Here is a 12,527-nt window from a genome sequence, read left to right on the forward strand (position 1 = left end):
ATACACTCAACTTCAACAATCGCGCTAAACAAACGCTATAGCAACGAACGTCAATAATACTCTGACCGCAGACCAATTACTCACTCTCTCTACCCAGACACGTTACATTCCCCTCTTATATATATCCGCCTACCCTATATCTAGTAAGAACTAGAACATTCGCCAAAGTACAGGATAATTCAAGAAAGGAGAGAGCGTGAGAATCACATGATCTCGATGACGCAACAATAACAAATTTGTTGACGCAAGTTTGATGCAGCGAACTTGTTTCATGCCGACTAAAGTCCCTAGTAGCATGTTCCCAGTCAGAGTAACCAGATGTTGCTGGCAAATAAATTTACATTCTGTTAAAAACAACTTGCATATAATGCAGAAGATTTTCCATCTCGACAGTAAGTAGAAAAACCAGTTTCTTTTAACCTTTTCTCCATTCAATTTATCATGATAAAATAAGAGTTCTTGAGCAATGGCATTGATGCTTGTCACCTGAAATCAATTTTGTAGATGCACTGAAATCTGCATCCATGTACTGTGTCCATGTCCCAATGTCAAACCTAAAGGATGAGCTAGTATCTTCATCGCCATTGCAATAATTGATTTCTTTCTGTTAGCAGAAGCTTGATTCAATTTGATGATGTTGATGGTTATCAGTCATATTCTAGGCCCACTGCCTGATCATATGATATGAAATGGCATGTCAGGTGCAAACTGCAATGGAGAAGCCTGGTTGATAGTATCTTGAAAATGTGGAGTGAAAAGATTTTGATTGGCCAAGGCCTATAGTCAGATTAGCATGATTAGGTCTAGCCTTGCATAGACCTAGCACATTTTCATTGTAAATTGTATGCATGTGTACTAGATCAGAATGGGACTGCATCTAGTCACACTATTTGGAGGCAAGGCACTCTACATTTCACGACATGCCTTCCCACATCACATAAAAACTCTTTTCTTTTTTTTTCTCTTTCTCTCTCTTCAAAAATAAGTAGACTTGATCGAATGATTTTTTATTAAGCATTTTCATAAAAAAAACGGGTCTTTTTTTATAATGGGCCTTTTTTGAGCCCAGGCCTGTGGCAATAGCCCTAATAGCCCCCATCTTGATCCACCCCTGCACGTACAGTAGGCAATGGGTAGAAGTTTTCGATGATAATTTGATTTATTTTTCTGAAGTCAACATTGAACCGTAAACTATTGTTCTTTTTTGAAACTAGTGCAATTAGAGATGTCTTTTATTACTCCTTGTTCAAGTATTTCTTTTAATTCTACATTATGTTTCTCTGGTACTCTATAAGGTCTTGTTATGTATTGAGAATTTAAAATAGTCTGAAGCTGATATTTTAGTTAATTTACACTATTTGCTAACAAGATTGACCCACAGCATTTTCGTTTTTCACACAAATACGTTTTAATATATAAATAACAGTACAATTTACAACAACAATTATTACGAATAATTATCACAAACAAAGTTTTATAAATAACAATTTCACTAACTTACAAACAACATAGAGTCTTCTTTCTAGTTCAGAGTCTTCTTGATATCCAGTGAGTTAACTTGAAGTCAATGTACATACAATTGCCGAGAAGCTAGTTAGCTTTGTCAGACACTGAATTGTTGGACTGTCGAAAACCACTAATGTCTGATGAGAATTCAGTAATACTTTCGGAAAGATACTAATGTCCGATGAGAATCTAGTAATATTTTCAGAAAGATGATAATCCACTGACGTTCGAAATTTATAACTGTTCCTGGTTAAATGTCATATATTTTCCGGCTGATAAGGGTTAGCAAAATCGCGGTTTATAGTGTACAATGTTATAACAGGTTCCTAGCAGACTTATATGTTCTCTTCTTTGTTTTTGGAGAGTCGCCTTTTATAGGCACTGGAAAGATTTTCTCAACAGTACTGAACTATATTTAATCGGTTACGGAAGTGGATATATTGTCGATTCTTGCGTTCACGAATATGCTACAACTTTGGAGAATTGGCGGTAGTTTCGCCATACGTAACTAACACTGTAAGCTAGACACGTTTTTCCATATAAACTCAATCCAAACAAACGTTGTCATTAAAATAAATATATAACAAATTCGTTACACGCAATACATATCTGACACTATAAGTTACAATGTTCATATTAAAAATAAATAAATAACAATAAATTCGTTACAGTCTCTGTATGGTAAACTACTGCTTAACACTATCTTCTGTTTCATTTTATTTGTGCAATCGTTAGGGTTATCTTTTCCCACAAATATATATCTATAGTCTTCTAGTAAATTCACCAACTCTTGTTTATGTTTATTCTTTATATTCCATTCTATCTTACTTTGTTCTGCATTTTCCTTATTACATTTTGCATTATGTTGTGCTGATGCAGCTATTTTTTCTCTACTGCAAGCCTTACCTACTGCTATATGCTTTGGCAGTATTATTTCACGTTACATTTAAAATTTTCATAGGCACTATGTCTCTCTCCGACACATTACTAATGCAAGTAGCGATATAAACTCTTGTTTCCTCTATCTCTATCGGTTCAGCTAAATCTTCTTCATATTGCCGAAAGTCCTCTACTTTAGCTTCAACAATTTGACTTCTCTCAGGTACTTCAGTTACTCTAATTAATCTTACGGGTACTCTAATAATGGTTGGAGACGGCTTGAATGGGTAATGAAGAAAAACTTTAATATAAGTTTAACATAACAGCAAACCCATTCAAGCCGTCTCCAACCATTATTAGTCTCAAAGTGGGTTCCTCGTCATCGAAATTACAGGTACTCTTTATATCAACTTCTCCTGTTGGGATGCTTTGTTGCCTGACCTAGGTTTAGAGTCATCTGAGGAATCTATGTAGTTATTTCCCTTCTAAAATTCTCTTTTTCCACTTCATTTCACCTTCTTTACTTCTGTTTACTTAATTTTTCTCACTATCGTAACTACTACTAGTACTTTTGCTAGTACTCCTGGTTTAATTCAGCAAAACTTAAGATCTCTTAAGACCAGTGTCGTAATCTCGCAAGAAATCCTGCCCTGTTTCTAAATCTATATTTTTACAAATGTAAAACGAGTGTTCAAGTTCTAAGTTTCCTACTTCTATCTGAACATTATATTTTCCTTTTGTTATGGAAGTTAAAATGCTTTTTGAAACTTCCTTCCATGCATTATCTAACAATGTCGATTTTTTTTTTACTAATGCTGCACTTAGCAAGGGAGACTGAGTACCTGTGTCAACTAACAATCGACATTCCACACCTTATGTTTTTTATTATAACTACTGGCACAGGTTCGTTAACACTCTTGCTCAACCTTTTATTTCATACTGCTGGAACAACTTCTAGTTCTGCTTCGTACTTCCAGCTGGAAATACATTTTTGCTTCTCATGAAAATGTTCATGAACTCTTTCTTAAAAGTTCCAGTTCTTGAGACTTTCTTATTTTTTGTTTTAGGTGGACGTCTACAGTCCCTAGCCATGTGGCCTCTTAAGTCCGCAGTTAAGCATTCTATCTGTTCATTCTTTATATCCAAACAATTTTTGGTGAGATGCCCGAACTTACTACAATTGAAGCATTTTTTTGCCCTCTGATTTATTTTGCTTTCTGTTCTGCCAGTTTTCTTTTCACGGCATTTATAACAGATTGCTGGAGTCTATATATCTGCTTTTTGCGTAGTTCTTCTCTGGTAGCTTCTTCAGTTAAGTATAACAGAATCACATCTGGAGTATTTGCTTCATTTACATTCTGTCTCCTTACATTACTTGTCAAACCTCGTTCATATCCTAACTTTAATGTCTCCTGCATCATTAATTCGTTAGGGTGTCTGTATGCCTTACGAAATCTGTTACATAACTCCTGTAACTTGTGACCAAATAGTTTGACTGATTCCCCTCTTTGATAAGTTAAAATGTGAATTTGTGTTAGTATAGCATTTAGTGTTTCTGGCTTTCTATACTATTGTGTCAATCTTTGTGCTAGAAACTGAAAATCAACAGTATCTTTAAGCTCGTTGTAAGCTCTAATATAGTGCTTTGCCTCTCCTGCTGTCTTTAATCTTGACATAGCTGTGCACACTACCTCTTTAATGAAGCGCCACTACCGCTACAACAAGAAAAATACAGCAACACTACTGTTTTTACTACATATTTATAAATATAGCAGCTTTATTGCTACCGGTACTTCTGAAACTGATATTTTTCATGATAATTTATTTTTCGTCAATGTACAATGTAAGAATGAAAAACGCCAATTTATTGGTAAATAGTAATATTTTATTGCTACAGTAACATAATACAGTTTGTTTGTTTGTTTGTTATGGATTTCGTGCAAAGCTACATGAGGGCTATCTGCGCTAGCCGTCCCTAATTTAGCAGTGTAAGACTAGAGGGAAGGCAGCTAGTCATCACCACCCACCGCCAACTCTTGGGCTACTCATCAGCTAACAACCAGACAGTCTCCAATACATTCAACGATAGTATTTAAAGAACACAACGTCAAAACAAATGAATATAATGACAGTAATAATAATAAATGAGATAATATGAAATAATAAATCTCTAATGTTAGAATATATTATGTCCTTTATTATTTGTTTAAACCTATTATTATTTTAATTTGTTATTTAATTTCAGTAGCATCAGCTTCTCAAAACTGCTATCCGTCAATTAAGCTTTTTATGGCTTCAAAACATCTTTCCCTTTTTTAAATACGTTCTACAGCTGTACTCGACGGAATGAGCATATTGAAGAAAATTTAAAAGCTGGTAAAGGGAAAAAGCTTGATTCTATATCTTTTGAAGTAGACGGTTCTTTGTTCAGGAACAGTGTTATTTGATCGTTTCCACTTTGGTACGAATTACTTGCAGATTTTGCTTGTTGTTTAAAACACACGAAGAAGCCTTCTTCGGCATCTACCTAGGTGCTCGAAAATGACGAAAAATCACTTAAATTAGCATTTGCTGAACTTTCATCACTACTGCCTTCCATACTCTCTGAAAGTGTTTTAATCATCATTTGTTTTACAATTTCTTTCTTAGCATTCGAGCTCATCCAAATCAGTTGAACCATGGGTGAAAAGCAGCTACGAGAACGTAATCTGCATTGACAAGTAACTTCAAAGCACTTCTCGATTCCTGAAATCAAAGCATTAATAAGTGGCTTGAAAGTCTGGAGTGGTTTACCACAAAGCTGTTTCAGTTTTATCAAACAAGCGGCAAGTGTTAGCAGAAGTAGTTCCATACAGGTCCTACTTTCACATGACAATTACACATGACGTCGCATGACGATTACATATTTTTTGAAGTTTATATCGGATGCCCAGCTCATCACACACATTATTGACTGAACCCTCTCTCTTTGTTATTACGCTCTCCATACCAAGGAATGTGTCGTATATTGAATTTCACTGGGTAGTACATGAAATAACAACAACACCTTCACCCAGTTTTTGTTATATGAGGTCAGCTGCTATGGTGCTGCGGTTCTGTTTGTTCCAAAGCATTTGGGCCTTCGCAAATGCCGATCGGAACACTTTCTCAAACGTACCATTGCTCATAGCATTTTCTACGTCACTAGTTGCTACTAAATTGAGTGTATGTACCGCAATCAAAGATGCTCGGGGAGAAAGCAAACCTCACTGAACACTGTCTCACTACTAATGATATCGAAAATGCTGTGGAAAATTATCTCATTTTCTTCTTCTTCATCACTTGACTCGAGTGTGCTTTGCTCTGTTTTGGAATCACTGTATCACTACTTAAAGATTCAGCCCTTGATTTAATGGAGAAGATCCTGAAAAACAAATGGAAAAATATAAAAAGAGTTGTGTAAGTGATGTATGTGTGAAATGGCTTAGTAGTACCACCTTGGTATAGGTTATAATAAAAATAATTATAATAATAAAAATACAATTTCTTATACAACGCTCCTCTAACCGTTATCAACCATTCAAAGTACCTGTTGTTGACCAAGTGAAAGAGAATTTTAAAAGACCTGACAAACTTCGTGTATTGCAGCTCAATAGAGAGAGAGTGTTCCAAAGCTTAGGAGCATAGACAGAAAAAGCACAATCACTAAAACGTGTGTGGGAGAGAGAAAAACAGTACCAGTATTAATATATATTAGCCTCTACCCCAAAACATTTGCAGTAAATTTCATATCCTTGCTTTAACTTTCCTTATTCTATCATTTTCATGCATAGCATTTAAGCTATGCTTTCTTGCAGGCATTATTTCTTAGATAGATAAATCCTGTTCTTTTTGAAAAACTTACACGGTCAGACAAACAAACTCGCGTGAACGTAACTTTCTTTAATGAAAAATGTTTTATCGTTTCTAAAGCTAAAAAACAACAACAAATTTCTCCTATACAGAATAAAAATAAAGTTAAAGATAGACTAAATTTGGAAAGTAGTCTTAATATACTTCTAGACTTTATAATATTAAATGAAAATTCCTCTAATTGAAGCCCTTATATTAACTTCCTTTTCTTTAGAAGTATATTGAAATTTTACATAGCCGGAATTTCACAACCAATCAAAGCTTAAATATCGAGAGTTTTGACGAAAATAGTTCCAATTTGAAAAGCCTAAATCAAGTGCATCTTTCTAGTCCTATAATATATATATTAAAAAAAATAAGAAATTTTTGCAAAATACCTAGCATTTTGGTAGTTTTGATGGAATATAATGTTTTTTTCAGCATGCAAGAAAGGAGTATTTTAAACCAAACGAGAATGTGAAATCACAAATTTTCTTTATTTCTTACAAAAAGTAAAGAAAGAAACATTAGAACTTTAATGAAAAATATTATATCGTTTCTACAGATAAAAAAGCAACACATTTTTCTTATCCAGAAGAAAAACAAAAATAAAGATGGACTAACTTTGGAAATTAGGCGTGATATCCTTCTAGGCTTTATAATTTTGAATGAAAATTCCTCTAAATGAAGCTCTTCTATTAACTTCCTTTTCTTGAGAAATATAGTTAAATCGTATATATCAAAATAGAAATTTTCACGAAAATTTTGGAAAATACCATGTAGTTTGATGAAAAAATTATTTTCTTAAAACATGTAAAAAGATTCATATCTTAAATCAAAATTAAGTGTGAAATCTCTGATTCTCTTCATTTCTAAGAAAATCTCAAGAATGAAACAAGCATTTTAATGAAAAATGTTATAACATTTCTAAAGTTAAAAAAATGCAAATTTCTCTTATCCAGAATGAAATTAAAGATAACGATGTACTAAGTTTTGAAAGTAGCCATAATAACCTTCTAGACTGCATAATTTGAATTAAAATTCCTCTTTTTTGAAGCTCTTCTATTATCTTTCTATTCTTGAGAAGTATAGTAAAATCGTACATAGACGGAAGTTTTGTAACCAATCGAATTAAATACTGGGAGTTTTGATGAAAAAGAGTTCCATTTTGAAAGCATACTTCAAGTGCATCTTTTTTTTAGTTCAATAATATCAAAATAAATTTTTATTTAATTTCTGAAAAAACCCAAAGTCTCTAAAAACGCGCTCACTGGTCACAGTTTGTGGAATTATGACGTCATCATCTTTGATAACATCATTTCACACCCCTTCCCTCCGCTCCCCCTCCCTAAGGCAGCCAATCAGCGTGAGGAAGCATCCTCTGGACGCTCAAGTACAGGGTTAACTACTGAGGATTTATGAAGATTACAATACCAAAGAATCTACACAAAGTAAGAAGATTTCATGATCTGTGCCTTTACTATCGTTGAATTGTAAAATCATTCTCTGACATAACTTGTCCTCTACGCAAATTATGTGAAAAGCCAAATACGTTTTGTTTGACTGCTGATTGTGAACAAACATTCAATAACACTGAACAATAACATTTTAGGTATGGGCTTGCTGTATAAGCTAATTGCTTGTAGGGCCTCTGCATAAAACAAAAAAAAATAACAGCCAGCTCATGCCCAGACTCAGTAGACAGTATTAGTATATCTGGTACAAGACATTACAATTCCTTGTCATACATGAATACTGTTTCATGGAACCCTATAAATGGGGCCTCTTGTTATACCATCTACCATTGTTTTATGTTAAAATGCTAAGACACATTTGTAATATCTTTAATATCTCCTAAAGCAATATTTACTTTGGAATTAATGTGCTGTCTATTCATGTCACCATTCTGACAACGAGAATCGGATCATTGTTTTTACTGCAGACAATTTGGACACTGTTAGCAGAACTGCCTATGTTCAATATATTACTAGATGGGAATAAACTGTTAGCAGGTCACATAACAAACATAGATGATGTATCCGAACTACATTTTTAAATATTGTTTGGCATTTTGTAGGTAGTCTAATGCAACCTAAAATTGATTACTTTTAGGAAAGGTATGTAACAGCTCTTTCCAATGCAAAATATTAATACACCCAAACAATACAGGTTAAGTTATGTTGAACACAGCAACTATGGATTTATAGGTGATCATACTGTTGATATAGGTTGTGAGAAATGTTGTTCTCATGCATTAGATGGCTTATATAAAGGAGTTGTGTGCTTTGGACATGATAACCACGTGATGCAACCTTTTGTAGTGGAAACTATGCTAATCAGATAGATAATGACTTGATGTTGCGACATGGATTGTAACAATGTGTTGAGGCTCCGAAATCACTTCTATATAATATACTTACTTTTGTTGAGTCAGAGAAGCTGCTTGATGACTCAAACATGCTAACTGTTACAACAATAAGGACAGCTCCCAACAGCAAAATCTCAATTGTAATGCTACCCAATTCCATGCTGCATTGATAAGCAATAAACTCGACTCTCTTTCTCTGAGCATCATAAAATAAAAATCAGACTCTCAGAAACAAAATACAATATTCAAAACTGATATAGATTCACTGTCCTAGACAGCCATACAACCATTCCCTAAACTATCATGATATTGTGCTGCCATCTCTGAGCCGATTCCCTCAATATTATCAGCTTCACAAAAATAAATATAGGCAAAATCAAAATCACTAAGAGTTATTATAGCTTTATTCTGTATTAATTAAAAGCACAACTCCATCATTATATACATGGAAGTCATGTACACGTCTCACGTGTTTGTGTGTGGATCCTACTTATATTCACACTTTCATATACAAGCAAGTGATCTCAAGTGGTTTGTCACATAAGAATCCTACACATTTGTATCAAAAATTCCAACTAAGTGCTGAGAAAACACAAATCATGATGTAATTGAGCATCAATATGCATTGAAAATTCTAGCAGTCATTTCCAGTTATGTCAGCTATAAATGTTCTAGGCATTACATTTAATAACATCAACTTTCCTAGCCATATCAATCAGGAGGTCATCATTGCTGACTTATCCAATCAATGGAGCTATTGTTTGCTCCCCCACTGGCATTTTATCATCAGATAATTCTCAGACAGGCATTTAAGCACTTCTAGCATCTTCTTCCTCATCAAATCGATAGAGACTATACAAAATAGTACTCTCACAATCATATGATTCTCTACTCTAATTTTTTTGTTATTGATCCAGCTAGCCTTTAAACAACTGAATGTATGAGAAGTTCTAGTGATCACTTCCATTTACATCTATTGTAAATGTAATGATATTATAATCAAGTGATTTTACCACAATGTAATGCATATATCTTACCATGAAGCACCACTTGATGGCTCACAAACTGAGGATCACAATGCTATTTCATCATACAAATATCATTGTTGTCCGTTTTGCAAAGTGTTGATGCATCTACTAACATCATCTGTTCTAATTGTAATATAATCAAGCAGATATCACTCGATGTCTTGTAGACATCTCACATAAAAATCATTTAATAGCTCAGAATTTAAGGTGTGAAACAACTTTTCAGTTTCCTTAATCTTATGATCAACAAACCATCCTAACGGTATGATAATCAAGTGTGTATCACACCATATTGTGTAGAAATTCTTTTGTGAAATATCATTTGATAGCTAAGAACAATCCTTTCAGTAATTTATATTTTAGTCAAGTGACCATCTTAATTGCAGATCTGGTAGTTAACACCAGCTATAACAATCAGGAGGTCATCATTGGTGCCCCAGCCAATTAATGTTACTATCATATTACTTTTTCACTGTCATTTTGTCATGTAACATCTCTCAGACAGTGAGATAAGTACTTTCAGCATCTTTTTTTCACATCAACTGAGTCAAGATCATACAAAATAGTACTCTCACAATCTCCTGAACCATTATTCATAACATGTTATACCTAGTATAACCAGCTTTGGTTTGTCAACTTGTTCAATGCACTTATGCAATATTAATGGATACAACCACTTATAGTTTGAAATACAAAGTTGTTTGAGAATGACATAAAGACCAGTACCTCAACAGTCAAGCTGCTTCCATGCCACAGACATATACCAAAGCCATACACAGTCTCAATATTTGAACTTTCATTCCTTCACGATTTTATCAGAGCATCTATTATGCCACATTACACTCTTCCCTAATTGGTGATTCACACATTTTTTGTGGGTACTATTGTACATCTGCACCAGAAAACAGATGCTACATCTCAGCCAAATATGAGCAAAGTTGGTGAACAAACATTTGGATTTTACTCTGTTATATGATACTTCATCATGGTATATGATAGGTGTTCATTCCAGCCAGTTCTGTTGGGATTAAGCAATCTCACAAACATTTACTTGACAGTCTATAGCACACATTCTGTTGAACCAGTAGGCTGGGATGATATGGCGAAATATGCTCCTACATGACACTTAATGCCTTAAACAATTTGAGAAATAGCTTGCCATTGAAATTAAACCATTGTACTTCTCCAGGTGCTCTAAATTGAGCTGTCTATTGTTCAGGCAATACAATAGCTTACATATGAAGTAATGGATAAGCATTGCTCTACTTCATGAATTACTTCATTCAGTGTCTGGCAGAGAATCAACAATGCTCTGCTGGAGTATACCCTGTTTTACCCAGTTTTCCTCTTGGCAGCACATAAAGTACAGTGTTTGCGCCATCACTCAGTGTGTAAATGTAATCGTAAAAACAGCTTTAAACATTAGCAAATATATAAGCAATACCCTGGTAGTATCCATTCTTTTCATTATTGAAAGTCTAAAATAGTTCCAAATTGAGAAATTTGAATACAACTAACTACCTCACGGGTTGGAAACCACATTGAAGGATTATTTGTTACATCCATTCTCTAATGGAAACATCATGTACAAAATGGTTCATCATCACTATAGCCACGATAGCTTTCACTGCCATAGAGTTTCTAGAATCAAAATATTTAATATTGGGACAAGCAATCTCCATCTTGCAAGACAATTCTTTGGTATTCCAGTGTTGTGAGCTCATTGATGATGTACAATAAAACTGTATTATTGCAACATAATAATCCTTTCCAGATTTTTAAAGTTCTTAAGCCATTTTAAGGATTCACAGTCCTCTTGAATGACGAACTATTGCCACACAAGTACTTTTGATAATGATTGAAGAACTAGGACTGCAAGCAGACGGCTTGAATGGGTAATGAAGAAAAACTTTAATATAAGTTTAACATAACAGCAAATGTACAAGGTTTTGTCATCATCAGATGATGATAAAACCTTGTACATTTGCTGTTATGTTAAACTTATATTAAAGTTTTTCTTCATTACCCATTCAAGCCGTCTCCAGCCATTATTAGTCTCAAAGTGGGTTCCTCGTCATCGAATAGGACTGCAAGCAGTTGGATTTTTGTTGTAAAGTTTCTGTGTTCAGGAGTTGTCAGCATATGCAGTTACATCTTTTATTCTATCTTGCACTTGTTACAATAATGCTTCAATTATACCATCGCTAGCATTAGTTTCCAGCAAGAATGTGTGGTTTTATAATACCAGAGCTTCCACTAAGGCACACATTAGTGCCAGAAAGCATAGCCAAACTCTATAGTATATTTTAAATACAATTTAGCTTTGTTTTAGTCAAAGCACAAAACGGTGCAACCATTCAAGAAATTTGTCATGAACGGTTAATAATATGATGTAAAACTTAGAAAATGATATGTATTTTCTTTAGTGATAGGTTAAACCAATCTCTCACTGCTGAAATCTTACATCCTCTTCCACAATGTGGTTGAGAAATTCTGCTTGTTAATGCAATATTTACTTGTTTCAGTTTCAAATTTCCTTGCCTTATCTACTGATAAACCATGTAAAGGTTATCTGCAGCAGGTTGAAATGTGTAACCAAACATCAATATTGTTACGTCTCCGTTCGTTAGTTAATTTTCCGTAAAAATTCTTTCCGAAGAAACTTTAGCGACACAATTCCGTTCTCAAATAAAACTGGTTTATTCTTTCTGAATACAACTTTGCAATACACTTAATTTTCACAGTCACGCTATAATTCACAACGAATGCCTCACGTGCTCGATTCAACAATATGTCTCTCTCTCTCTCTGTCCTCAGTTCAATTCCACAGTCATTACATTGTTGCCGTCACGTCTTGACCGTCTTATATATAAAAG

Source organism: Limulus polyphemus, unplaced genomic scaffold, assembly GCF_000517525.1.
Source record: "Limulus polyphemus unplaced genomic scaffold, Limulus_polyphemus-2.1.2 Scaffold6092, whole genome shotgun sequence".
Classification (NCBI taxonomy): Eukaryota; Metazoa; Arthropoda; class Merostomata; order Xiphosura; family Limulidae; genus Limulus; species Limulus polyphemus.